Here is a 27822-nt window from a genome sequence, read left to right as displayed (position 1 = left end):
TTCCACTGTATTCCAGAAGAAAACTGGACCTTTCCACATCATCACTGGACCTTCAGAGGAAAACTGCATCCTTCTACAGGAGCACTGCTTCAACTGAATCATCTGTCACTGCAGGAAGATGCAGCCACCATTTAATGGGACTGCTACCAACACCCTGACTGACAGGGTGTCAGGTTGTATTCTGACTCTGCCAATGTTTTTTTCTTTTGTACTATTGCATTTATTTTCTTTCTCTTTTTTTTTCCCCTATTAAATTATATTTCTAACTTGAAGCCTCTCACTGGTTTTGCTTTCAAAACCATTACAGTTTTATAAAGTGGAAACACCAGAAAGCTTTTCCTAGGTTTCAAGTGCTTTACTCTTAGAAAAAAACTCCTTTAGCTGACTTAGCTATAAATAATATTCATAGCTACCTCTAGTTTCAGTTTACAATCATACATTTGTTGGGTCTAGGGGTGGTTTTTCATTTGTTCACTTTTTCACTAAACAAAGAAATCTCAGATTAATAGAGGTTTAGACCCAAATGAGAATTTGTGGATCCCATTACTGTGCAGCAGCAGAGATGTATGTCACAAGTGTTATTCCCATTGATAGCAGTTTACAGCACAAAGTCACAGTTGTGGTGGCACATGCAGTGCTCCAGCCACAGACAGACACCTGTCAGAGGCAATTCCCTTTACTGCACATTCATTCTGGGAGTAAATGAAAATGGATGGAATAACATTTTTATACAAATACCATGGGAAATCTTATTCTGCTGAAGCTAGGCATGTTCTGTGCCATCTAAGAGCAGAATTAATTTAAATTTATAAATTCACTGCAAATACATTTGGTGGAGGGGAGAAAGGCTAAATTGGGAAATGGGGGTTGTTTGGGTTTGTTTGTGGGGTGTTCCGTCCAAAGGGTGAATAATGAGCAGTAACGTAGCAGGTCACTGCCCTTTCATATTCACTTACATTATATTTACTATGTACCTCTCAGAGCGGCATTTGCTCCTTTTAATCAAGTTCTCCTATAGTAAGTGTTCATTTCTATGGACTTCACGGAATTTTTGCTAAACTTATTTTTTTCCCATTGGAATGATTTGCTGTGCTGAAACTGGTTTTGCTGACAGTTACTCTTTTCACAGGAGTTCCCATAAGTGGACTCCAGTGAGTTACTGCTTATCCCCCTGACCTGTGGCATGGGTTGGGAAAAGATGCACAAAGACGCACAGAGAATACTAAAAAGATGTGATCAGCCAGTTTTACTGCATAAATCCCTTTCAGACCTCAAATATCTCACTCTGTTAACATAAACTGTGCACAAAGGGAGGCATAAAAACTTCTTCGGCAATTCAGACCTTAAATGTTACTAGTACAGGGAATTTCAACTGGCAAAATACCAAGCAGAAAAACTAATGCAAAGAGAGATTTTTATAAGGGGACTGGGGCTTCAAGCATTACTATTGCATATCTCTAACTAGTGCTGCTTTCACTAGGACTGTAATTGCTTCTTCTATTTGAATAACTGCCAGAAAATTTTCTATACCAATAAACTCCATTGTCAATGTGAGATTGATATTACTCTCAATAACAGCTTTAAAAAACAAACACGATTTATTCATCAAAAAATTTCAATCAATACATCTAAAATTTATATTCAGAAGACATCTTCACTTCACTTGTAAACAAATAATTTCATCATAACCTACTTCTTAGTAAAACTAAAATAAGTTTTCACATTATATTACAGGAGCAATGGCTATTCAGTTCTAAATAATGGCTCCTTTGCTAGACAAGTCAATGGAAATTGATTTGTTTCAGCCTCCTGTGCTCACACACACAAAGCCTGTGTACAACAATCCTATTGACTTCAGCAAACAGTATTCAACTTTGCATCCTCAAGGGCTCGTGGCAAAATTTTTAAATCATTCCCCTCCTGTATTGTATCCTTTATGGAACAAGACTGCATTTAAATGTCAGTCTACAGCAATAAGGCTATAAAGAGAGAATTGGTCACAGAATTGATAATCTACTTTATAAGAAACATACAGCAAAGGATTGGAAATAAGAATGAAGAAAATTAAGCTGTATTGAACTTCAAAATGAAAAGCATTGACTATACATACAGTGAAAGGAAACAGACGCCAGCACCCTGTCTACGCAAGAGACTTTTGGCATACAAGCCACCCTATGGGCAAGCCAGGCTGCCTGCCATAAAGCTCCCATCTGCACACAAAGTGCCACACATGGCACAAAGGCCTTTTCCAGTCCTGTGTGTACAGGATATTTTTTCTCTTCTATAAACAAGAACATTTAAAAACAATTAAAATAAAGATCAGGGATATTAGCATAAAGAGACATATCAGAGACAAGAGACCATATGGCCCATCAAAATCTGTATTTTTAAGACTTGGAAACACAAATGAAGTATCCATTTTTTCCTATTTAGATCTGATTATTTAGAGAGACATGGGAACGATGGAGTTGCCTCAAAACATGAAGGCTTTTAATGTAACAAAAATAACAAACATAGAAACCGCAGAGTACAAGGGCAACCTCCAAAGACCTTGAAACCCAGAAAGCACAGTTATATAGATAGGGTGGACAGCACAGGATCCAGTCAATAACGAGGACAAGGAACAGAACCATATATGTAACTGGCAGCCAGCCAACCATATATTGAAACCAAGAACAGTACCTTATTTGTAACAAACTGGTTAACATTTTAGCTCCCATGAGACAACTCTTCTCTCTATTCTCTCACCATGATGTAAAGGATATCCTTCCTCCTAGCTAGGTGTCTCCCAGGGTTTGAAGTTGAAATTCTCTGTGTCTGCAGGTGAAGCCAGTTCCTTGTCCACCCCAATTTCCACATCTCTCCCTTCCATTTGTACCAAAAACACCTTCTGTAAATATCCCTTCAAAACCTTAAACATACATCCTATCAAATATGGAAACAATATTAACACTACAACAATGACTATAACAATCAATAAACTGTCTTGCCAGCGAAGACACCCACCCTGGTAGACCCCAGTTCCCAAACAGTCCAAAAGTCCAATCCTTGTTACCGTGTTTTGGAGTTTCTTGACCCCTTCTCTAAGAACGTGAATTCTATGATGGATGGACTTGCTGTGGTCAGAGAGTGTCATGCAGCACATGCCCTCAAAGTCCTCACAGTCATGCCCTCGAGCTACCAAAAGGAAGTCTATAGCAGCTCTGTTCTGTAGGGTGGCATGGCTGATGCTGGCAACATCTGTCAGTAGCTCACTCAGTGCTTTAGATGTAGCATTGATTTGCCTATTTAGCCAACACCCAAGGAGGTCTAACATTTTTTAAGCTTTTGCCACAGCACCCCAAGGAACCAATGCAGATGCTGCTACTCTGTCTGAAATTCCAAAAATTACAGTAATTTCACAAGTATAAGGTGCACCTGATTATAAGCCGCACTTCTGGGTGTCAGCAATTTTTGGTTCTTTGTCCATATATAAGCCGCACCAGATTATAAACTGCGCTTTCGTTCACAGCGAGGATCTGCGTGCAACTTTCACAAAGTTGCCAATTGGTAACAGAATCGTGGGATCCCAGGATTTACTGACTCAGCTCAGGGCCGGGCGGGATCAGCTCGGCTCAGGGCTGCTGTGGGCTCACACTTCCGGGTTGGGAAATTTCTGAACTTCGTTCATATATTGGCCGCTCCAGAGTATAAGCCGCACTTCTGGATTGGGACCAAAATTTTTGTCAAAAGTGTGCGGCTTATACTCGTGCAATTACTGTAACTTCATCTTTGCAATCTGTTTCAAATTGATCAACAAACCTTTTGCCTGATCTTTCTGTTACAGATCCTTGTGAGGTTGGATGTTAGCAGGGTAAGCCTCCCCAAGATGCATGGTCCAGCCTTGATGTGTGATGGGATACCAGGCCATGCTCTGTCTCCACAAATGACAGAAGTTCCCAATCGTAACTGTAATAGGGAATCAACTTTACCCCTACATATAAAAATGTCATATCTTACATTTCAATCACATCCATAAGGAAAAACAATTGTGAAAAGTCTATATCTGAATGTCTTCAAGGCTGATGCTCGAGCTCAGGTTCTGAGCTAGTCACCATCTCACATAATGTATTTGTTCCTAGTTGTTCCACTTGCTTTTGACCTTTTATATAACACTGAAGAGAGCACCTTTGGCATCTGAGAGATTGCACAACAGCAGCTTTGTTCATGCACATCATGGCAATATTTTCACTTATATTTCACACAATGCCAAGAATGTAGTGACTGTTCCCCAGAAATTACTCTGAAGTATTAAGATGAAGAGTTATTTATGTGATAAAAAGCTCTGAAGTTGCCACTTTAATACTTTTTATGTTGGCTAACCTTCACCAAAAGGGATGACCGGGTCATTTTTGTGTTCTTGCTGCTATTATACCAGAGTGAATAGCACATTATTTACTAGCTCAGTGAGCTAAGTGACCAAATGAAAATCTGAAGCTTGGCAGAAATCAGTCCTGTTCTATTCCTTAGGCTTTTGCTAATTTGCTATATTTTATAAACAGGAAAGGATTTTCCATGCATGAGTAGTACACAGCACACCATGGCATTGGTGAGGTCCTGTAAGACTGTATCACATAAAAGAATGAGTACCAGTGGAAAACAAAAATGAACACCCAATGAAAAGCTTTTTTTTTATTTGAAGAGGTTCAAAGGGTTTAAATACATTCTTATTAGCACAGTTTATCTACATTCCTTATAATGAAAGACATTTTTTAATTTCTATACATAAATTTGAATGTTTGGATTGGGGTTTTTTCTGTCCACTAAATGTCACTTGAGGTGTTTCTCATCAAACAAACAATTCTTATATTATCATATCAGGTATATTAACATTTTGTCTCTCTCTTTATCTGTATTTACTGCTTGTTTTTAAACTCATTTCTTCACCCAGGTTACAGAAGCATCTATTTGCTTCTCAAAAATAACCTTACGGATATTTAAAATTACTCTTTCCCTTTTCAGATCTAACCTTGCCTCTCCTGTCAATCACTTCTTGATTGCTTCATTAAAACAAGAAATGTCCTCTTTCGAGTGATTACCTGAATTAATTAATATGCTCATCAACTGAAAACACAACGTGAAAAAAACGAAATCTGACCATGAACCACCAACACCACAAAAACCTTTCACATATCAGAAATGCTATTCTGGGAAAGGATTTACACACCTGCCTACAGTTTGGGAGGTTATGATTAGCAAGGAAAGAGGGGGATTTAACAGCAAAAGTTCATTATAAAAGAAAAAAGTAAAGAATTTGACTTGTTTACCTGATTAAGGATATAAAAATCCACAGTGAGTCTATCAGTATATCACTGGGACACACATCAGAACAGAAGCAACATCAGATACACTAAAAACATGAAGTGAGAAGCAAAAGCATTCTTGTTAAAAGTTATTAGAAGATTCTGCATCACCAGAGAAACATGGTAGCAGTAAGGATACAAAAAATCTTTTCTAATTATTTCCTTTCAAAACTGAGGCTTGACTATCTTAAAGAAGAAAATATATCATACACCCTTGTAATAGCAGGGGATTTGACATGGACATGGTGATCAAGAAGATCTTTACCCAATGTTAATACGAGGGAAAGATGTTCAGTGTAAACTTGGGGCTTGTATAGCCAAACAAGATTATCCTGTTCAGTGTGGAGTATTTGCAAGAACAAACAGCTCAAGAAAGATAAAAAGCCATATATTTTAAGGATGAAAGCCTTCTTCTCAGGGGGAAATAAATGCTAACTGCTTTCAGAAGAAAACAAGAGAGAGCAAGAGAATTGTTATTCCTGTGTGCTGGATGAGTTTCTGAGCACTCCAGCTCTGACACAGCTGGTGGCAGCCAATGCTGAGGGGCAGGAAAAGGACATGGCTTGCTCTACCACAAATAAGGTTACCTTTGAGAGGGATTCCCCAACAAGAATGTGCCAGTTCTGAAAATACAGGTTCTGACTAAGTTGTGACAGGTTTCATGCCTTCAGGTTTCACCAGTGCAGCTAAGAAAAACTTAGGACAAGCAAAAGAGTGAGAAACATGGATCAAAAGTCCTTGCCTCAGTACAACTCTTGTAGGAAAGCCCTGGATAAAGTGAATTCTGAGTCTATCTGTATTCAAAAGAAAAACCAAAAAACGACAAACTCTCAGCTGCACTACTTCACAAAATATCCTGAAAAATGACCAAAGGCTCAGAGAAAATCTTGATTTCACTGAACTCAAATAATCAAACTCACATTAACTTCCAGTGAACAAGATTCAACCCAGGAATCACAGCAAGAGGCAGTGAAGGAGAAACAGCAAAAGATGGGCATGGTAGAAGCACAAAAGCTGAACCTAGGTCCTAAGGCCCTAACATGGTATCACTGTCCTGTACAGAACTTTGGGAAGTCTGTAAATAACTATAACTATGCATCACATCTATCATCATCTGTTTTGGGTGTTTGGGTCAGGGGTTTTTTACCATTAGGAGTTCAGAGGAATAAAACCCTGTCTACAGTATCTGTGAAAGAAGCAGCATTCAATCCCGAATCTTATATCTTCAACACATCTCCTTGTGGACCAACAAAACTGTTTCACAGAATCATTTGCCATTGCCTGTCATCTTTAAGAGAGTTCAGTACCTGAAAACTGTAGCAGAGACTTTACCTAGTGTCTCAACATTTAGTATTTCATGAAATCATCAACTTGAATTTATAAATTAAATATTCAGTCCTTGAGCTGGCAAGAGAAAGATTGAGACAACTGTAACTAAAAGGACCTCAATGTAGAAAATAAGTGTGAACAAACTCACTTTAAAAGAAATAGGAAAACGTATGTTTGATTATGCAGAGCAGACTCAAACCTTGGCTTGGGTAGCACTGTGCCAGACTGGAGCGGAACACGGGGCGGGGGGCGGTGTACAGCAAGAAACAAATCACACTCATGTATGAAACCAGGCAGAGCAGGTGAATAGAAATTGGTTAATTAACAGCATGAATATTAACAAGATCAGTGGTGAAATCCAAAACTGTAACTGATAATAATCAGTGGGAGAAATAATAATATTCAAGTGTACCTAAACTTAATTTTCTTTCCTTCATTTCTATGGTGAAAGATAACAAATCTTTAAATTAATTTTAATCACAATGTCACAATGAGCAGTGTGTGAGCCTTAAGAAGAGGCAGGCAGTTTCTTTATAGCAGCTGCTCTGGGTCATCATGCTAGCTTATTAATTAAAACCCAATGTTAGAATTTGGGGCACAGCATAGTTTGTCAGTCCAAGGAAAGCAACAAGAGACATGTATTGATCCTAGGACATGATGAACAATCAGGGAAGTGTTACTTCTCTCATTATCTGGGGTATTTTGGCAGTGTGAAAAGGTGCCTTGCCATTTCATTCTGATAACAGACAGGCCTCCAGAGAGGAATAACTGGATGCTAATATTCAAATACTCATGAGGACACAGCATCTGTATTGGATAGTCAGGACCAAAATACTGCAAATTCACACTTTGTACAGTTCTCAACACAAAAGGCAACCCACTGCTCTAGAAGCATGAACTCTGCATGCCAAATGAATCCATAGAACATTCCACCAGCCTTTATCATTTCACACCTCACATTTCTGGTGTTGATGAATGAAATGCAAACTCCCCAGCACTAGTAATGAAGGAGTTAACAACCCAGCCACCAAGAAAAAGAAACAAAAACCTTTTCTTTTTCTTCCCTTTGTCACTGTTTTGCAATTTAACATTTACCATGAATTAATTACTGGAAGTCTCCATTAAGACTCTTAACATTTAGAGTGAAAGGTCAGCATAAACTCAGGGTCACTGTTTACAGTGCTCTCTGAGCAAGCAGCCTTATTGCTTGGAAGTAACCATGAATGTTAAAAGGTACAAGGCAAGTATAACGAGGAAATGAAATACAGAACGCTAAAAATATCCCCCTGATCTACGCATGTAGTGTAGTGTCTGACAAATTCAATTAAATATGTCATACATCATTCCTACAATGTTACTGATAGAGACATAGCAGAATTGAATTTTAATTATTCAGCTGGTATTGATCCCACAATAATCTGGTGAAAATCATTCCATGTTGTCAGTATGCCTAGGAGACAACAGCTATTATCTAATTATAAATCTCACTGTGTCATTTGACAAAAGGTTAGGGCTTTCTTTCTACACATTTTTGCAGTCAGGTTCTCATGTTTAAATCGGAGTAACATGATTGTCTGCAAATGCTAATTATTTTCTTCCCTTTGAGCATCCATTCCATTGCCATGATGGACTTGTAAAAGTTAGCTCTTAGTGCATGTAGCAAATTCCCAGACATGCAACACTGATAAATGAATTGGAATTTCAGATTTTTATTCCATACTGACCTTGAACAGGCAATTGTAATGCTTGCAGGGTTTGCATTTCCCCCAAGGACAAGAGTGGGACAATATTTGCAAAGCCCACTCTTGTTAAATGCTTTCAGATCCTTAGAGGAAAGCTGCTGAGCAGCAGCAAACTTTCCTTTTCAGCTTACATGGAGACAAAGAGGCTGGTTAGCAATCCCAGTGTTCTCATCTAGAAATCTAGGTTTCCCTCTGCACTGCACTGCCCTCATCAGGGAACTGGGTGGCTGAGGCTATCCATCTGTTTTCTTTTCCCTCTTCAGGCACTGACCAGAGGAAGGAGCACACATTCCCAAATCATAGGGTCAGTCACAGCAAACAGCTTTTTCGTCTGATGGCAGTGGGCTTTTGGCTCAAGCACCCTCCACTGACCAACAGCAGCAGCACAGCCACACAGGCAGAGCCCTGCTCCGCTGAAAGCCAAGGGCAGCCACTGCTGCTCCCCAGGGAAGGCAGGCAGGGGGAATGTTTATGGGCAATCCAATAGCCTCTGACAGATGCTATCCTCACAGGGTACGTTTATGTGTAAGAAAAGGTGATAAAAGTGCCTGATCATTGCTCCCTAAAATACAATGACTTAAACAACTGCACTGATGGTCTGTAATAAACACACTGTTCAGTGCCATTCTGGGACTCCCTTTTTTCCTCTCACATGCCTTGAACTTTATGATACAGAAATAAGGATAAAATAAATGATCAGCGACAAATGGCCTAATCCAAGAACATGAAATCTGAAAGGGGAGGTTAAATATTTGGAAAACTGTAAATGTCCTCCTTTAGATATGGATTTTATCTGATTTGAAAATGTCACTATTGAGTCAAGGACAATTTAGAGACTAAAAAATTTTTCAGCTGAAGCAAGGGACATTTCAGAAAATCAGGTTCAAATGAGAAACATACACATGAAAGCCATCACTTGGCACTCATTGCGGTCTGCAGGTCCTGGGTGGGCTTTGGGACTCACTTTATTCTGTAAAACAGCATTTTCACACTTGCACCGGAGACCCGCAATATTGTGATATTTTCTGCAGTTCATGGATTTCAGAGATTCTGCAGGGAGAGTGACTACAGTCCTTCATTCCCTAGCACACCCCTGAACTGAAGGATCTCTCAGGAGAAGAAAGACACATTATTAGCAACAGCTAGATTAGCACCTAGCCTGCACTTCTGCAGGAGTGAGGGACTGCCAGGGTCTCCCGTGCATGCTATTACCAGAGATTTTTAACAATACAATAGATTTTAGGTGCTCAGTGGTTTAAGTTCTAGTTTGAAAGGAGAATTGCCATGGAATAACCCCAAGACTTCCTTTCATCTCATTTCACAGAAAGCAAAAATATTAGGTAGCATTAAAAGCTCCTCCAGCTAACCTTTGTAAACTCTCTCTTAGTACATCTACATGAAGTCAGGACTGTTCACTCCCAAGTACTTATTCATTCTTCACTTTCATTCTTTTAATTACACCAAAACTCTCCCCCATAAGAAATTCAATGAGACACTGCCAAAAAGAGAAAATCCCCAGCATGATTCACTTAAGCTGCTGTACAATTCTTAGTCACTTTTCATTCCTGAGTTAAGTTCACCACATCATCTAAAATAAAAAACTGTACATCCTAAGCTAGCTTACTTCTTTTAAAATACTTTGTTTTATTACTCCTTTCTATCCTTGTATGTCCTTTCTATTTTCAGGCCTTGCTTTATAAGACATCAATCTGTGACCAATCCTTTTTCATAATTAACCTCACATATTCACAACTACCTGTGTTTTTTATTTACTCTGAACATAGCTTCTCATTTTGCTTCGTCTCTAGAGTATTTTATGTTGTGCTTGAAACTTCATGAATAAATAAATGCACAGAGTCTCAGCAGGGTGTACAGTCTTGTGTAGTTACTCTACGAGCATGAAAAGTGCAAAGCCAAGGGAAACCTCCCAAAGAGACCTAAGGGAGAACAATGCCAAGAAATGCCAGGCTCACCATATACCATTTATTGCTGTTCTGGTTGCAGCAACATTTGTCTTGCACACCACAGCCGAGTTCTGTAAGTCCAAACCCACCTAGATTTCTAGATCAGACTTATACCCCTGTCACCACTGACTCACAGGTCACAGGTGGTGAGGCAGAAAAGCATCATTTCCTTCCCAGCGTGGCAATCCAGAGAACTAAGGAAAAGACACACATTGTCACAACTTGTCACCCAAAACTGAGGTGATGCCTAGCAAGGGAAAATTCTGAGAACAATACACAGAAGAAAATATACCTGTTAATTTTGAGGTAGCCACAAAGTTGCAAAGAAACCCAGATTTTATACAATCCAAGGGATTTTGAGAAATTGAGGACCTGTGTAGTTTTAAAAAGCTAAGTGCTGCAAGGCTTGAATTATCCCAGACAAATGACTACATGTCACAAGCAGTGCAAAACCCACCAACTAGGTAATGGCAGCTCACAGGTGTACAGAAAATCTGCATCTGATCAAAGGTAAAAATAAAGGCAAAATTAGAGCAGGACTGTGAGGCTTTTGGCTTGAACAATTTTCACATGGATACCATCCATCAAATCCCCTACTATGCATGAGCATGATATCAGACCCAGGCAAAATGTAATATTTTATTACCATTGAGCCACTTGGGTTTTTTTTCATGTGCATATATACTTTCTCCTGAAGACTTCAGCATTAATGAAAAAAAGCTTAACTAATAAAAATCAATTTGTTTCAACAAAACAACCCTAACATTACAGAGATAAAACGACAATAACCAGAAAGATACTTTCCACTGAAATACAACAATCATATAAAAGATGTACCAGAGTTTGCAAACTACAGCAGCATATTTCTAAACCAAACACAAATCTGAATTCTGGTCAAATCTCATATTTGCTGGTAGAATGTGCAAGTTTTTTCATCTGATACCTGTACTATCAATTGATCTGCTTTAGAGTGGTGTATATTGAACAAGTAATAAGATCCAGAGAAACCACAGAGCCTCTGTAGCAAACCAAGTGGCTCTTTCTGATGTCCTTTGTTGACACTGTTTCATAAGAATTATGAGAAGTGATGAAGACTCGAAATGAGAGACAGAGACAAAAGATGTTGGAAGGTAATAGCTGCCCCTCCTCCCTTCCTACTGGACACACAGGAAACATTAACTAGCCAGAGCTGTGAACTCATCACATTTCCATCACTGAATTAAAAGGTAGTTGTTTTCTGAGAAACATCCCAGTGAATTTATTCCTCTGCCCTGGATGCTGGCCAGCTTTCCTGCACTGCCACAGCCACAGAGTCTAAGCTTCAGGAAGAAGATCCAACAGAATCAGGAATATGTGCAAGGTATGAAAGGGATGATCAGGGCATAACCCCAAGCCTTTGATGTATCTTCCTGGATACTCCACTGCTTTGAACAAAAGTAAAAGCATTACTGGGTGAGCAATTTGTTCCAATTCACTGTAGGGCCATGGGGAGGTGGAGTGCATTTGCTGTCTCTGCCACTGATGAGGCAGCCTCATCATCCATGCTGCATCACTTCTCAGTTTGCTTCAGAAGGAAAAAGGCTATTCTCATGTTCAAGTCATGCCTAGTGTTACTAGCAAAAGATGCCTAAAGAGCTTACAGGTGCAGAAACATACTCTGGGCAGAATGCTTTATTGGCTTCAGTGTCTCAGAGAAAGCAAACAAAGCTGATTTCAGAAAGGTAAACACTTAAAAATGTTCTATGACTACAGAGCAGGTTTTAAGGCACCACTAGTTTTACTCAGGATGGGCCTCAAGCAAGGACTTTTTGTGAATTTTCATAGAGCAAACCGAATTCTATCAGTACAGTAAGCAGACTCTGATGGCAAAATTCACCAAGCATAAAATTGCTTTCATCTCTATTTTATGGAGGCAGAATAGACTAACCTGTGTTGGAATACAGGTTCTTCCCACACCCTATGACAAGTTTCTTCAGGCTCACACAATGACAACCAGCTCCTCTCTCTGAACTATGCAGTAATTTCCATTCTACATCTAGAGCTGCATTTGGTTTCAAGAAAAAGTCCATAAAAAGGGATAATAAAATTGAAAATTCTCCACAGGTGAAATGCAAGAGTTGCTATCACTGCCAGCGAGCAGCAATAACTGGGACCAGTCCAGCCAGAGAGGTTAGTGGCAAAAATAAAGGGATAGGAACAAGAAGACCAACCTGGAAAACAAAGGAATTTAATAATGGTTAAAACAAAAAGCAAAGAAGGCATGTGCAGTACAAGGATCTGGAGGACCCTGGAACCAGGAAATCACAACAATGTATAGGGTGGGGTAGAGGGCCCAGGATCCAGTTGATAAGAAACAGAACCATATATGCAACTGGCAGTCAGCCAACCATGTATGGAAACAAAGAATATCGCCTTATTTGCAACAAACTGATTAACATATTAGCTCGAATGAGACAACTTTTCTTTCCATTCTCTTGCCAGGATGTTAAAAGATGTCTTCCCTCCTAGCTAAGTGCCTTCCAGGGTCTGAGCCCAGCTGAGTCCCCTTCCCCCTTCAAACCTAATTTAAAGCCCTCTCAACAAGGTCTGCCATTTCATGGGCTAAAAACCTTTTGCCCTTAACTGGATCCATCTGGTTCCAGCAGGGCAGGTGCCATAAAACTTGCCCCATGATCAAAAAATCTGAAATTCTGCCAATGACACCAACCCTTGAGCCACTTGTTAATGATGTGAGTTCTCCCATTCCTTTCATCATTTATCTCAGCCACCAGGGGGACTGAGGAAAAGACTACCTGTGCCCCTGTCCTATCAACCACTTGACCCAGTGCCCTAAAGCCCCTTTTAATTGCCCTGACACTTCTCTTTTCAATCTCATCACTGCCAGCCTGCAGTATAAGCAGTGGGTAATAATCAGAGGGCTGGATCAGCCCACAAAGTCTCTCAGTGACGTCCCTTACCTTGGCCCCAGGGAGGCAGCACAGCTCCCTGTGGGACAGGTCCTGTCCACATGTGGGGCCCTCTGTTCCCCTCAGAAGGGAGTCACCCACCACGACTACCCTTCTTTCCTTTTTGATGTTAGAGGTGATGATCTCTCTGACAGATGAACCATGATGGGGAGGATCACTGGGCAGATAATTTTCTTCTAAATCATCTGGTTGACTCTCCAGATCCAGGGTCTCATAACTATTCTGAAGTGGTACCTGACTAGGGGGTGAGGGTCAGGAGGAATTTTTATTATTATCTCCCTGTGTGAGGACCCATTTCCATTCCCCTTCACCCACCAGGTGCCCTCTTGTTGCCTGACAGGGGGAGACATAGGAGTCCTCTGGCTCTTGTTGGACCTCCCTCAAAGATGGAAGAACTGAACTCCAGCAGTCTATTTCCCTTTCCCTTTCACTTTCCCTGATACTTCTTAGTCTTTCAACTCCCTCCCTAACCTCAGCTACCAATGAAAGGAGATCATTCACCTGTTCACACCACAGGCAGGCTTCCTCCACAACATCCCCTGAAGCCACTGATCAGCTCAAACACTCCGGGCAGGCATGGGTCTGTACAGACACATCCTTTTTGAGGGCTCCATTTGGTTACATATTCTTGTACTAACTACAATTTTTGACCAAGTAAAAACCATTACTAACAGAAACTCTAACACCAACCAGCCAACAGAAACACTGTAGACAACACACAGCAAATCTTACGAGCAAGAAAACCTGCAGCCCTGCCTGTGCGAACTGCCGCGCAAAATACTGCACCATGCCCCCAGAGTCATGCCACACCCCAGAGATGTGCGATGCCCCCAGAGTCATGCCATGCCCCCATGTATGTGCCATGCCCCATAATTCATGCCACACCCCCAGAGTCATGCCACACCCCCATATTCATGCCACACCCCCAGAGTCATGCCACGCCCCCAGAGTCATGCCACGCCCCTGTTTGCTGCGCTCCTGGTCACCACGCTCCCCAGAGGCCTCTTACAAGCAGCCAGTTAATGGGGCAGGAAGCCTCACCCTGTTCCTGCCTGACTCACAAGTCACAGGAAACAACCATTCTTCAGCTTCTTGTACTGGTTCAGTTGAAGGAAAGCCTCACATTGCAGCCTTATTCAAAGGTTGCTGGCTGAAACTTCTCTAAGAGTTCATAATTCCTTTGTATTTCAGCTCATACCGCCTGTCATAAGACTCATACTGATAAATAACAGATCAGGCAGAAATTGGGAACATAGCAAGGAAGCCAGACAAGATTGTTGCTCTAAATTCTTATGGGGAACTGGTTGTGAGCTTTGACTGACCTTCAGACCTTCACCTGATATTTCCTAACCCAAATTATTGTATAATCAACAGGACTGTTTTCCAGTCTGCTGATAACTATAGCTGTTGCTGGGAGATTCTCCAGGACTGTCCTATGCACCACCAGATACACTAGACCTGCCTCAACTGGTTTTTCAGAACTTTGAGTCTTTTTACCATTAAAACCTTTCGACACCATACACACTGTTCAGTGGGTGAACATGATCTTGTTTACTGTCTTGTGCTCTGAGAGTCTTCCACCACAGGACAGATAAAATACACACAAAAAGCAACAATCTCAATCAGCCCAGGATGGACAAGGACAGTGCAGCCTTGATTGTGCTCAGGTGATGCTTTATGACACAGGACAGGAAATGGAAAAGGCTCCATTTCAAGCATGATGAAAAGCTGCATAAATTGGCAGAGCTGCTTGCTATAAAATGACTCATTTCTGTCTCTGTAAGTGTTTATCTATAAATAATATCAATGCCATTCAGGGAAGTTGCAGTATGTTTCTTGTTAATGGTATGTTCTGTTATTGCCTAAGCTAATGGTGTAGTCCAAAATTATTCCCTCCCACCCACCTTGTCAATCTATCTTAAATTACCTGTCAATCCTGCTTTGTGCCAGCCTCCTGCTTGGGCTCCCCTTTGGAAATCCCCTAAAACTCCAGGTCTCATTAGTCCATGTGACCCAGTTTTCCCCCCTACCTCTCTCATTGGATAATGCCTTCGTGAACTCTACCCTTTATCTCTCCTCAGAATTTCTCCAATTTGCTAAGAATTTGTACCTTCCCCTTGAACCTCCTCCATATTTAAGTTGTGGCACCTTCACCATCTTCATCTTTTGCCCCACGGATTCCCCAAAGTAATAAATCCTTTTTATCCTATGCAAAAGACCTCCCCGTCCTCCTTGCCTCCTTTGAACACAATCTGACAGCCAAAAATGCCATGGAGCCACAGCTCGAGCCACATCTAAGGCCTCCTGTTCCTGGGGTGTGACCCACTCTGGGCACGGGGCTGTAGTGGCAAAGTGAGTGCAGCTCTGGCTGTTGCATCACATGGGGTTACATTTCCTCTTGGCTTGTGGTGCTATTGCACTCACTTCACCCATTCACCAACTCCAGCTGACCTGTGCAGGAACTGCTGCAGTGACCCCAACTTCACTGCCTTTTCCTCCCAGACTGCACCAAACTGCAGCATGGGAAGATAGCTCCGTCACTCAATTTACACGTGCAGGCAAAGATCCAGTTACTCTGAAAACCTCCACAATTACTTTGCTCAATCTGTTTCACTCCAGGTGTGAAGAAGAATGCTTTGCATTCACTTTCTTTTTCCTCCTCTATATTGACGGAAATGAAGCCACATCCATTCCAATTATTAGTACTATCTAAAACCTTTCCAATAATGAAGCATATGGACAGCTAAACATGCACAAACTAATCAGCTTTTACTGCTGCCTGATAAAGTGTCACACTTATCGTGTTCCCTGATCAGCCAGGCTTATTAGTTCACTGCATATGACAGTCACAAATTTGCATCTATTATACACTGTCTGGAGATTTAAAAGCTTCCTGTTATGCAAAGATTATTCATCAATGGAGGCAATTCTTGAGGGAGAGAAAAGAATATGTTAGTTCAGTGCTAGCTTTGCTGGGAAGGCCTTGTTGGATTTATCATCTTAATCTGTTACATTGATTGAAACCATTGCAGCTGTCTTTATCCAGATGTCTCAGAAGTGATTGGCAATGTATTAGTAATAATTTTACTAGACATTCTTCTGAATCCTTGAGAGCATATGTCAAATCGAGCTTCTTTTTCTTTGCTTTAACCATTTTTCAGTATGTGCTACTAAAATCAAAGAGGTACCTGAGCAGGTGTGAAGTATCTTTGGGTGGTGCAGTACCTGGAAATCAATGCCTGCTTCATTCTGCCCGTTAGTGGGGGAGGGACCAGAGGTGACAGGACAGGGCAAGCTCTGGCCCCTCTACAGATCATGGGAAGCCAAGACACTTTACCTTGCTTATTGACCTTTTGAAGAGAGCAATTAGGTCTTAATTTTTGATTTACACCTTACAGAAATGGAATAAAGGTGAAAAATTGTTTTAAAGACTTGGCTAGAGCTTCTTGGTCTCCATCTCCTCCCCCTGAAACAAGAGCATACATCATCTTTGCTCTTCCACTGCAGTCAGTAGCTCCCACTGCCCATAGTTTTGGTGAAGCAAGCTGTCCTCTCCTCAACCATGAACTTTTACATCCTAATGCAAAGATGTGCAGCCAGTCTCCAAAAATAAATTACAGACAATCTTTATCTAGTTACATGTATTCCAAGCAGAGGAAGCAACAATTGGAAATTGGAGCCAAATAGTTTATATTGCAAGCATCATTGCTAACCCACGCAGGGTTCTATACCATTATTTTATTTTCTTAACTGTGCCAATCTCTTCCTCTTTATTACCTTCTGTCTTAGTTTGGAGGACAGGTGTCTGCTGAGAAAGGCAGGAGCTTCTCCTTGAAATGGAGAATGTAAACCCCCTCCCTCCAAGTTATTATAATTTTGAAATTAAGTGGCTCTCAGGTAAAGACATGGGAATTAGGAATAACAGTTCTTTACTAGGGAAATTAAAATAGAAATACAGTACTACAAAGAAACAAACTCCAAACCCTGACAAAGTCAGAGTACAACCTGACACCCCGTCAGGCAGGGTGTTGGCAGCAGTCCCATTCCATGGTGGCTGCATCCTCCTGCAGTGACAGATGTGGCTCAGTTGGAGCAGTGCTCCTGTACAAGGTGCAGTTTCCCTCTGGAGTCCAGTGAAGAAAGGGGCTCCCTTAGTGTCCCAAAACCTGTTTTTATCTTGGTAAGAAATGTTGGGCTCTTCCCCCTGGCTGGAGCAACTTCCAATGGGATGCAGTAATTTTATCAGTCCCACGGGACTCAATGGCCATGAGCAGAAAATGACTCGCTGGAGGAAGGATGGGTTGTGAAAAGATAAAGAACAATGCCCTGCCTGGTTTCAATGGATGGCCCATTAGCAGAATATCTGCTGTTGAGATAAGGATCACTGCCCCTACCCTCAACAGATGGTGATAGAACAGATACCTTTTATCACACCCTGTGTTGTAACCCAAGACACCTTCAGTCGGGGATGGGGCGGGGGGGAAGAAAATGGCTGATACTTATTCCAGCCATGAATCAGCCAAGAGAAGATAGTACATGAGCATTCAGGCTGGCATCTTCCCTAAAGCGAAGAACTGGGGCAAGCTTGCTTGGCCCTCTGCCACCTCTTAGTCCTGCAGAAGAGTCTCTGCATGGCATTTCTGTTTGCCATCCTGCCCCTCCAAAGAGCATGGAGAGTTAGTGTAATTGTGCTCTCTGACAAGCCAAAAAGAGGGAATTAGCTGCCCTTTACTTTCTGCTCAGGTCAGCGAATCCTCAAGGCAGTCAGGCAAGTTGCAGAGAGAATGTCACACAGAACTCACATCACGCAGAGGAGTGAGTCCAGGAGCAGCAGTTGTACAAGCTCCTCCAAATCCAGAGTGTGAGGCAGCAGTGGGGGAGAGGGAGAGCTGGATTAACAAGGCTGGTGGGTGTATAAACAGCCCTTCCATAGGCCTACAGCAATGAAAAGCACAGCTGAAGAATTAAACTCATTCCCTTGATCTGCTCAGAAGGAATTGGACTACAGACCAAAAGCTTAAAAAAATGAGATGGTAACTCCCAATGCAATTCTCAGCTGTATGTGATAACACTATAAAATCATTGTTATATTTCTCCATTTCCTTTCCTTATTTCCAAGAAGTTATGCCTAATCCAAACAATGTTTGTGTAAAACAACATAAGATAATAATAAAAATAATAACATAAAGATAACATAACATAATAATGTAAAGATAACATGCTTAAGGTGACGTCTTTCATAAATATGTTACAGCATCTAGTGACATTAAATCAGGCCCTTGTAACACTGGTGCTGCTGCTGAATACACACCTGCTTGGGCTAACCACTGCACCTCCCTTGCTTGTTCCAATTTCACAAATACTGATCATCACTGAACCAAATCAAAAGCTGTAGCAATCAGAGAGCACTTCTCTATGGCAGCCAGTAAGAGGCAGGATTTCTGGCAAAAGCATGAATTCTCCATAATGGATTTTTTATAAACAGTAACAAAAAGTACAACAGCAGAAACATTGATTTAAGTCTCAGTGACTTAAGTCTCCAAGACTGTGAGACAAATGAAAGAAAAGGAGAAAGCAGCAACAACATTGTTGTGCTAAGCAGTGCTTTCCTGCTTTGCAAGATACCTTTTTGTCAGTTATCTCTGTCATTCATAAATGCAGAGCCATGTAACTGGTGCAGAAAGAGAAATGCTCCCTGCATTGCACAGGTGGAGCTGAATGGTCCAACAAATAGTTCAACAAAAGGTCACTACTGCTTATAATCCTGTTCTGCAGCTGGGCTGTGCAGCTCAAGCACTGCCATCCTTGAGCACAAAGAGTCACAAAAAAATACTGTAATTTTTCTGATAAATGTCTTTGAAAACCCACAAACCAAGCAGGAGGAACCACACCTGCCATATACTACCATTTTTAATGAAAACTAAGAGATGCTGTGTGAAGAAATTAATCCTCTCCATTTTAGTAACTGGGAAGCTGAAGAAAAAAAAAAAAACTAAGACTACTTTGTGGCTGCCACCCACAGCCACAAAGCAGCCAGTGGCCTGGTGTCTCACCCCTCTGCTCCACCAGTTTATTCTTCACCTTGCATTGTTCCTTGACAGTAAGTAACTAAATATTTATAAGAACATTTATAAGGCATTGAGGAGAACATTAAAGCAAGGGGGAAAAAAAGGAAAATAAATAAATAAAATATTTTACAAATTAGAAGCAAACCATCCCTGCTGTTAAATAGTCTGTAACCAGGGGTACTGTGCCATTCTCTGAGGTCTTTTTCACCAGGGGCTATACAGGTTTATAGGTTTAATTCAGTCTGTGGAGGTAACAAAAGATAAACCATTCATTGAGGCAATTTCCCTTCTCTGTTCATGAGACTTGAGCCAAGTTCTGCCCTGCAGAAGAGGCACACCAATCTCTACTGACAGCAAAAATACAGAGAGATGCAAGTCCCAATTTAATTGTGACTATTTAAATCACTGCAAAATAAACTGTTTTCCCAAGGGCTTCATGAAAGAAAATGGAAGTCAAAACTATTTTTTATTCAAGTAAACAAACTGAAAGAGTAGACAATTTTGTTAATGAAACACACTGAAAATAGCTGAAAGAATAATGCCAAGAGCTGCAAACAAGACACGCTGTGGAATGTGGAGCGGCAGCTGATTAGCAGTCCCCGTCTTTATTTTCTAATGGTAATTAGCGGTTTCTTAAAGAAGATGCACATGGCATTTCTTCAAACTAAGCACAGGCTCTGTTTGCTAAAGACATGGGGCTTCCTTCTTATCTCAAAAACATGTTGCAGCACCAGGATCTGCCCTTTCTTAAGGCTGTGTTCTCAAATAACTACTCTACTGCATGTCAACACCACTGGGCTCATTCTCTGAAGTCTTTCAGAATGTCACAGAAAGGAGTATATTTTAACATTTCAGCTGTTATCTTTTAGTAAAAAGGAATGCATAATACCAAGAGTATATTTGCCAAGGAAGCTGACTGATTTATTTGAATATTTGCACAGCTTTTGCAGCAAATCTCTTTCACTGTTTCTTCTGCATTTTCAGATCAGAGAAAAAAAACGAAGTATTTCAGTGGCATACAAATGGAGCAAACAATATTGGCCCCAAGAGAGTGGGGAAGAAGAAAAAGTCTAGAAACGCATGTAGGAAGAAGATAAATTAACTTTTTAACTGAGTAAGGGAACAATTTCATGCATTCATGGACCTTATTGCAACAGAGTTAGAACAAAGCAGCCCAATATAAGTTGTGCAGATAAATTAAACATCAGCAAGTAATGACATAATACACCTCTCTGGTGAAGAGTGAGCAGAACACTCAGATTTTCAGCATGGTGTGCACTTGAGTCTATGTCTACACAAGTCATCTTACTGCTCACACTACCATATTACCTCAAGCAATACATTTTTTCTACCCCAAAATGTAGCTTTTGCATTATGTTGGAAATGTCACTGTGCATCCTAATGCTTACAACAAACACGTGCACCTGAGGCTCACTCTTCCTCCCAGGGCACATTTCTTTGTTCAACAAAGGCATTAAGTGTCCTCACTGAGGCTCTCCAGAATGATGGAACAATTGCTATCCAAATTCATACACTCAAATGGCATGGAGCTTGTGTCTGGGGAAAAGTCACATACATGGAAAGAATTTCACCTTGGAAAAACCCCACAGAGAATTAAATTTGGAGTTATTCTGGGTCTAAACAAACCAAGGAATGAAACATGTTCAAGTCTCCAATTTCTTTCTCCCCATAACTCACTAGGCATGCATATCCCTCACCTCACCCAAATATTTGTGAGAAGGAAGAGCATGAAGGCTGAAAAGCTTTAAGTGTCTTGTTCTGCACAATTTGCAATTACTTTTTCATTTGGAAATTTCAACCCACCCATTTCCAACTAATTTCAGGAAAAGCCACAGGAACAGAATCAGGGAAACTGCTTTGTTCTGCCTTGCTCACAGAAAGAAGCAATCAGCCCTCCTGGGCAAGCCTGGCTGGGAAAGAGTTGACATTACAGTGGTGGGATGTCACCTCCTCCAGACCCTTTCCCAGGAAGCACAGGCATGCAGCTCAGCTTGTGACACTGTTCTTGCAATCTGTATTACCAACTTTTCTGTTGAGACATACCAGACTTTCCCATATTGTCAGGTATTTGAGGAAGCAAAACATGTCAAAGCACATAATATCACAATCTATCTCACAGAATGCTTTATTCTACTGGCAGAAATATGCATTTTCCAAATTCTTAAATTGTATGTGTAACAGCTGATTAAATGTCTAACTAAACTTTTACTTCAAGCAGATGGAAAATTCTCTAAAAATCATCCATCAAAGAGATGCAGCAAAGTGCAGTAAGGGTTATCTACATGTGCCCCCAACAGTGTCTCACCTGACTGAAGAGGCATTGCAGGTTTTTTAACAGTGGCAGCATTTGGGCATCAGGCAGAGACCTGGTTCTGCAGCAATGGGACCCCGGATCCACGGGCTCCCAGGCTGCTGGGCAAGACACACTTACCTCAAGCCCTGCTGGGTCACCATTCTTTTCACTCTCCTCTGCACAATTCCTCAGTTTTACCTGGTAACACAGGGCAGCTGAAGGCCTGCAGGTACTGCAAGATGACAGATAAGAAACCACTACCCTTTTTAAAGATGGGGCTTAAAAAAAACCAAGTCCCTCTTGAAACACTTTCTCCACAGACACTCCTACCTTCAGGGTTCTACCAAAATTTGTGGAGCCAGAATTCACAAGAAGCAAAGCACTGCAATGTAGAAGCAGAAAACAAATAGATCTGCTGTTTATCTCACCTTGTTAGTGACCCAGAAAGTTCATTACAATTATGAAGGCTTTTCTTTTGTGTCTAAGCAGGTGCCTTACAAATAGAGCCACAAGTGAACTTGTAGATAAAATCAGGTACTGCAACCATATGCCAGAGGTCTTGGTGCCAGACTTAAGATCCTTCACTTTTCTCCACACTGGTTGTGCAATACTCAGAAAGAAAGACCAGGCCAACATGGATTTTGCCACAGGAAGTTTTCACTCAATGTGGACTTTTCATGTTCCAAGAGCTCATAAGAAGTCACAAGTAGAAGGACACCTATCTTGGTGACACATTTCACACAGAACCAAACTGGATATACTATCTCAGTTCTGTGCTGAGCCACAGCAGAAGTCTATGCTGGAAAACAAAATAAAGACATGAGTCAATCAACCATAAAACTTCAACCATCTTCAGGGTTAAGTGGCATCTAAGCAGACTTTGAGGATCATAAGCTTGGATAGGTCACTCAACCCTCACTAAGCACCTGTTCTCAACTTGGGCTCCGGTCTCAATTCTATGTCTGCTAAAGAGAGTGAACAGAATTTGCTGTGGGGATGGTGTGGGAGTTGGCCAGCCTGAGATAGTCACCAATTTAAGGCCATAGGAATTGGGCCTGTAGTCAGAGAGACTAATGTTAAACTTAGTGTGAGCAAAGTTAAATGTGGAGGGAGCAGGGCAAGACCTGCAAGACCTGTTTGGAGATCTATCCCCTAGATAAGAATTGGTTAGTCACTGTGACTAGGCTTAGAAACCCTTTTCCCCGCTTCAAGAACCCCACTTGATCTCCTTGTAAAACTATTGGTCACATTCCCTCAACTTCAAACCATTGGTTCTTCTGTCAAGCCATACTATGCCTATAAAAATCCCCACTGTTACCCAGTTCAGTGGAATGCCGCTGTGCCTGGGCTCCCCTTCGCAGAAGCAGACAATGAAGAACTCTGTGAACCTCCACACAGCATGTCCCAGTCTCTGTGCCAGCCCAGGTACCTCACAAGCCAAGCTGAAATCACTCTGAGAGCTGATTGCCTGAATTTCAGGCACTGTTTGCATGTGTGCCTTCGTGGCTGAGACTGCCTGAGACTCCAGGAGGAGCTGTTCCTTGCAGGACCCTCTATCCGGGACACTGGTGGAACCAGGGGCTGACAGACCCCAGGCAGCAGCTGCTGCAGTCAGAGAAGCAGGGACCCGTGGCAGTGGATGTGCTAACAGGCCTGCCCATACAAGGCTGTGCTTCCAGAATGTTCCCAAGTTCCCTCCCCTGACTGGTTGTTGTTTGCCGCATTATTTTGCACAATCCTAATCCTGGTTTGTGGATGGATCCATGCCTTCCTATATGCCCCCACTTCTACCATGTACATATAGCTGAACACGCCCATTCAATGTCTTTTGGAGTTGACTGCCTGTTTGCCTTTTGCTGTTTGTTATTTTACCCATTAAAGTTACTTGTTTTCGGACAACCCACCCAAGCTGTCCCTTCTTTGTTCCATGCAGCTCCCAGCTGACCCAGTCCTGAGGCTGCAAGACCCTGCTGCGACAGGATGGGGGTAAAACATTGAAAGAACATCAGTCATAAGTACCTGCGAAATCCTGAACAACAGTTGTTCAACAAATTTAACATTAGTGCAGGAAAAGGTTGTGTTGGCTTACTACAGAGCATCCTGCTGGTTAAAATTATTTCTGTTTTACAGTGTTAAAATGTCTCTGTGCAGCAGCATATGAATTTTAAGACTAATTATATTTAAGGAATGTTTGCTTCCAGACGTAATACAGCTATTATTACTCTAATTGCCCATTATTACTGTAACAGTATTTAAAAATCCAGCATTCAAAAGCCACAAACCACTTAGCAAACAAACATTCTTTTCTCACTGGGCAGTGGCTTTCATTGTTTTGCCCTTCATGAAATCACTTACTGCCAGTGCCCCACTCTTCATAGATATCTTCTGAAGAATGGAAAAAACCCCCAAAAAAACAGCTAATCAAGATTAAAATTTCTTCCTCTGAGTTTCTACCTTAAGGATCACTCTGTTACTACCCAAATCAGCTTGCCCTACTGTGCCTTCCAGGCTGTGCTCCTGGAATTATTTTGCCTATGCCATACCCAAGTCAACAGAAGGGAAAGTAAAGTAGGCTCTGAGGCACTGACGGAAGAGAAATCTCCTTCCTATGGAGCAAAAGCTGCTGCTGGAAAAGATCTCAGTGAGCAGCTTGTGTGCTGTGCACAGCAGAGCCATAGGTGCTCTCCTTCAACAGCAGGACACGAGGCAGCATGAGATGCTCCACTAGGACTGGGGGACTTAAATCCTGTTTTAATCATAGGATTAGATACTACAACCACTGTGGGCCAGCTGTTTTTTATCAAGAATAAAGAGGCAGCACAGCACTCCTCTAGGAATACACTTATAATGACAAACTCGTGTATCCCCAGCAGTTGTTTATTACTCTGTACCTTTCCTACAGCAAGTGAGAAAAAAGACAGGATTTGAATGTGGAAATGGCTTAAATGTTACAGTGGGAAAGGGGACGGGGGTCTGGATTCACTCCCCAGATATACTGCAAGAATTTTTGTTTCTCTCCTGCACCTCTGCAGTAAGTAGAGATACCAGTGTGCAGTAGCAGTGACAGTCTGCTAATGCCAGGGTTTATTTAATCTCATCTGTGAGAGACTTCAGAGTGGGAAGAGCTACTCACCATCATTGTCCAATGTTATCAATTTCATTGCTTTTCACCAAGGAAATTTCCAGTCATCCTCCTTCCTGGCCCAACCAAACTGCTGGAGCCAATCCCCAGCCCTACTGAAGTCACTGGAGCCATGAGCACCCACCTATCAAGGTTATGGCATGATATGAGCCAGACTGAAAGCCTCAGTGTCCCTTGGCCAGGTCCTGCCTCCTAACTCACTGCAAGGCTCTCCCACCTGCCCCCAACAGCCACCTGTCCTGAGGAAAGGAAATCTGGCCTCGAGAAGAAAAAAAATAAAAACAACTCAAAACTAGGCAGCTCAGCCAGGTCAATCACTGGCTCCAAGACTGTCACTGGATGCAATCCTGGAAGGGGGGTGAGATAGTCCCTGTCCCTAGGCACAAGGGACAGATAAATCACACACCTGAATTGGAAGTAGCAGAAACCCACTGGTAAAAAATTGTATTTATATTAAGGAGGCGGAGTTGGTGAATTTATTTTCATTCATTTAAACCCAGCAAAACGGGTGGTCCTGATTTTCAACACTGTGTGTCCATGAGGCCCTCCTGTCACCCCACCTTTGGCTGGAAAACCAAGTCCATTCACAGTCTGTTGAGGCTGGGACCAGCACAGCAGCCCTGAGGCACTGGGTGCTTGATACCCCTGGTTTTGGAGAGCCCCACAAGTCCCTTCCTGGTAACTCAGACATGACTTCATTGTTCCATTTCTTTTGTACAATGAATTTGTGTAAATCTGCAATTTAATTTCTAAATCAAGTGTCATTCTAGTGTCAGCCTGACACAAGGGGCACCACCAGGCCAGGTATGACTGGAATGTGATTTATCTGCTGGCTTTGCCTCTGACCCAGCAGATCAGAGCACATTCCAGAATTACCTGACACTGCAGCCCCACAGTTGCTGGGAACCCTCACCATAGACTGTATTGACTATAATTCTGAGCAAATTCAGGTTCATTATACAGAGTGAAAGAAAATCTTTTCAGTCTGGATTTACAAGAAGAGAAACTGCTCAGGAGGCTGAGCAGCCCCCATGAGAGCATGCTGGGGCCAGTGCCCTGCAGGGAGCCCACAGTTCTGGGGGACATGGTTCTCCTGGGGACTGAAGCTGCAGCCTGAGAAGTGGCCTCGTTCCTCTCATGGCTGCCGAGTCCCTTGAGTTCATTTTCACCTCCAGAAATCGTCCTCTCCTCTGACACACCCTTTGGGCAGTACCTAAAACCTCGGGAGGAGTAAAGTATAACAGCTTCTGGGAAGCGAAGTGCTAAATTGAAGTTATATATATTAGATATGCATGCATGTATGTGTTTGGATAGATTTGTCATACATATTTGAGCTGTTGTGAGACTATTCCCCCTAAAAATAACTCTACTTGGCACAGGAGTTTCACCAGTCACCTTGCAAGAAATCACATGCTTTGGATTTAGAGAAGGTGGATTTATAGAGTTGCTTTACTTTCATCATCTTTTTTCCGTGTTTCATAAAGCAGAACATGGCGTAATTTATTGCTTGTCTGGCATCTTTTGCACCAAAAAGATTACAAAAATGTTTCACTGCCAATTACAGTTAACCAGCCTCACTCAAAAGCAGCAGGGCTAACACTGAACCCATACAAACTCAGAAGTTCATGGACAGATGAAAGACCTCAAAGCTCAATTACTTTTCATGGATAGAATCCTAAACACCTTCCTTCTAACCATATCCATCTTGGGAAGAAGGATCTGAAAGCTGAAAAGATCAACAAGGATGGCTTGAAAGGAAATCATGTAACAGAGCATTCCTAGGCATATCATGCAGGCAGGGGAGGGGAAAAAAAATAAAAAGAAAAAAAAGAGGAAAAAAATAAAGAAAGGTCTCCTCTCAATATGGCAATGATGGACCAGAACAATGAGCACAGTTAGAGTCATAGGATAAGAAAGACTGGCTAGGGCAACACAGCAGGGAAATTTTTAAATGAGCAGGATCATTTTTATTTGACTTCAAAAAGAGAGGATATGACTATCCTCAGCCTGGTGTGGAGACATTTTTATTGCTTGACTTTTACATGAACCTTTAAAGTTAGTATTTGGACAGTAAGAATATATTTCAGAGAGGTATCAGTATGTCTATAGTGTGGCTGGCAGGGACTTGCAGCTTCTCTTTTCCAAGCCTCAGGCAATAATGTCCTGGGTGACGTGTCTGTGTGGAAGCTCTGAACATCCATCAGATTAAGGCAACTCACAATGCTCATGTGCTGATTTCAAAATCCATGAGGTATAGCACTGAGACCTTTTTCCTCTAAAGGAAGGATTATTCTTCTTCTTTTAGAAGATAGTTGAAGCCAGACAATATATAATGTTTTGAAGTCTCAGCTTTAATTAGAGAGTTAAAGAAGCATATCTTCTTTTGTTAAAAGGACTGGCTGTATTGAATGTGTGACAATGAACCTGCTTGGACAACCACCAGAGATGTTCCTGCAAGAAACTGCGGAGAAGGATGATAAAGAGCTCACTCTTCACAAACATTGCCACCTTTGCACTTTTGTGACTCATCTCCTACTGATTTTAGTTGTAAGCAGAAAACTTTAAATGCAAATTGTATTTCTCATCCAGTTTTATCAAAGACAACATCCAGTGTTAAATCCATAGTTAGTCAATATTTAAACACTTTAAATACTGAGGAAAGGAAGAGATGTTCATGTGGAAACTTATGAGGCTATTATCACAGAAGTAAAATATGAAAGATAAACACATGAAAGACAACAGGTCTTTGGGACAGAGCTGATTTAGTTCTCACAAATGCTGCTCCTAAGAGTTGAAGCAGATACTTATTTAATAGAGTCCCCTGCAAAAATATGTCAGTCAAATACTGTGCCTTGCATGGAGAGATGCCCTTGTCTAGCACTGTCAGAGAGCAGTGTAAACAGCACAATTCAATCTTCTTCCCTGGCTCACAGCAAACAGCAAGCAAACCCTAAA

The sequence above is a fragment of the Catharus ustulatus genome, chromosome 14 (genome assembly GCF_009819885.2).
Source record: "Catharus ustulatus isolate bCatUst1 chromosome 14, bCatUst1.pri.v2, whole genome shotgun sequence".
Taxonomy (NCBI): Eukaryota; Metazoa; Chordata; class Aves; order Passeriformes; family Turdidae; genus Catharus; species Catharus ustulatus.
The sequence above is the reverse complement of the archived record's forward strand: the minus strand, read 5'-3'. Positions refer to the sequence as shown.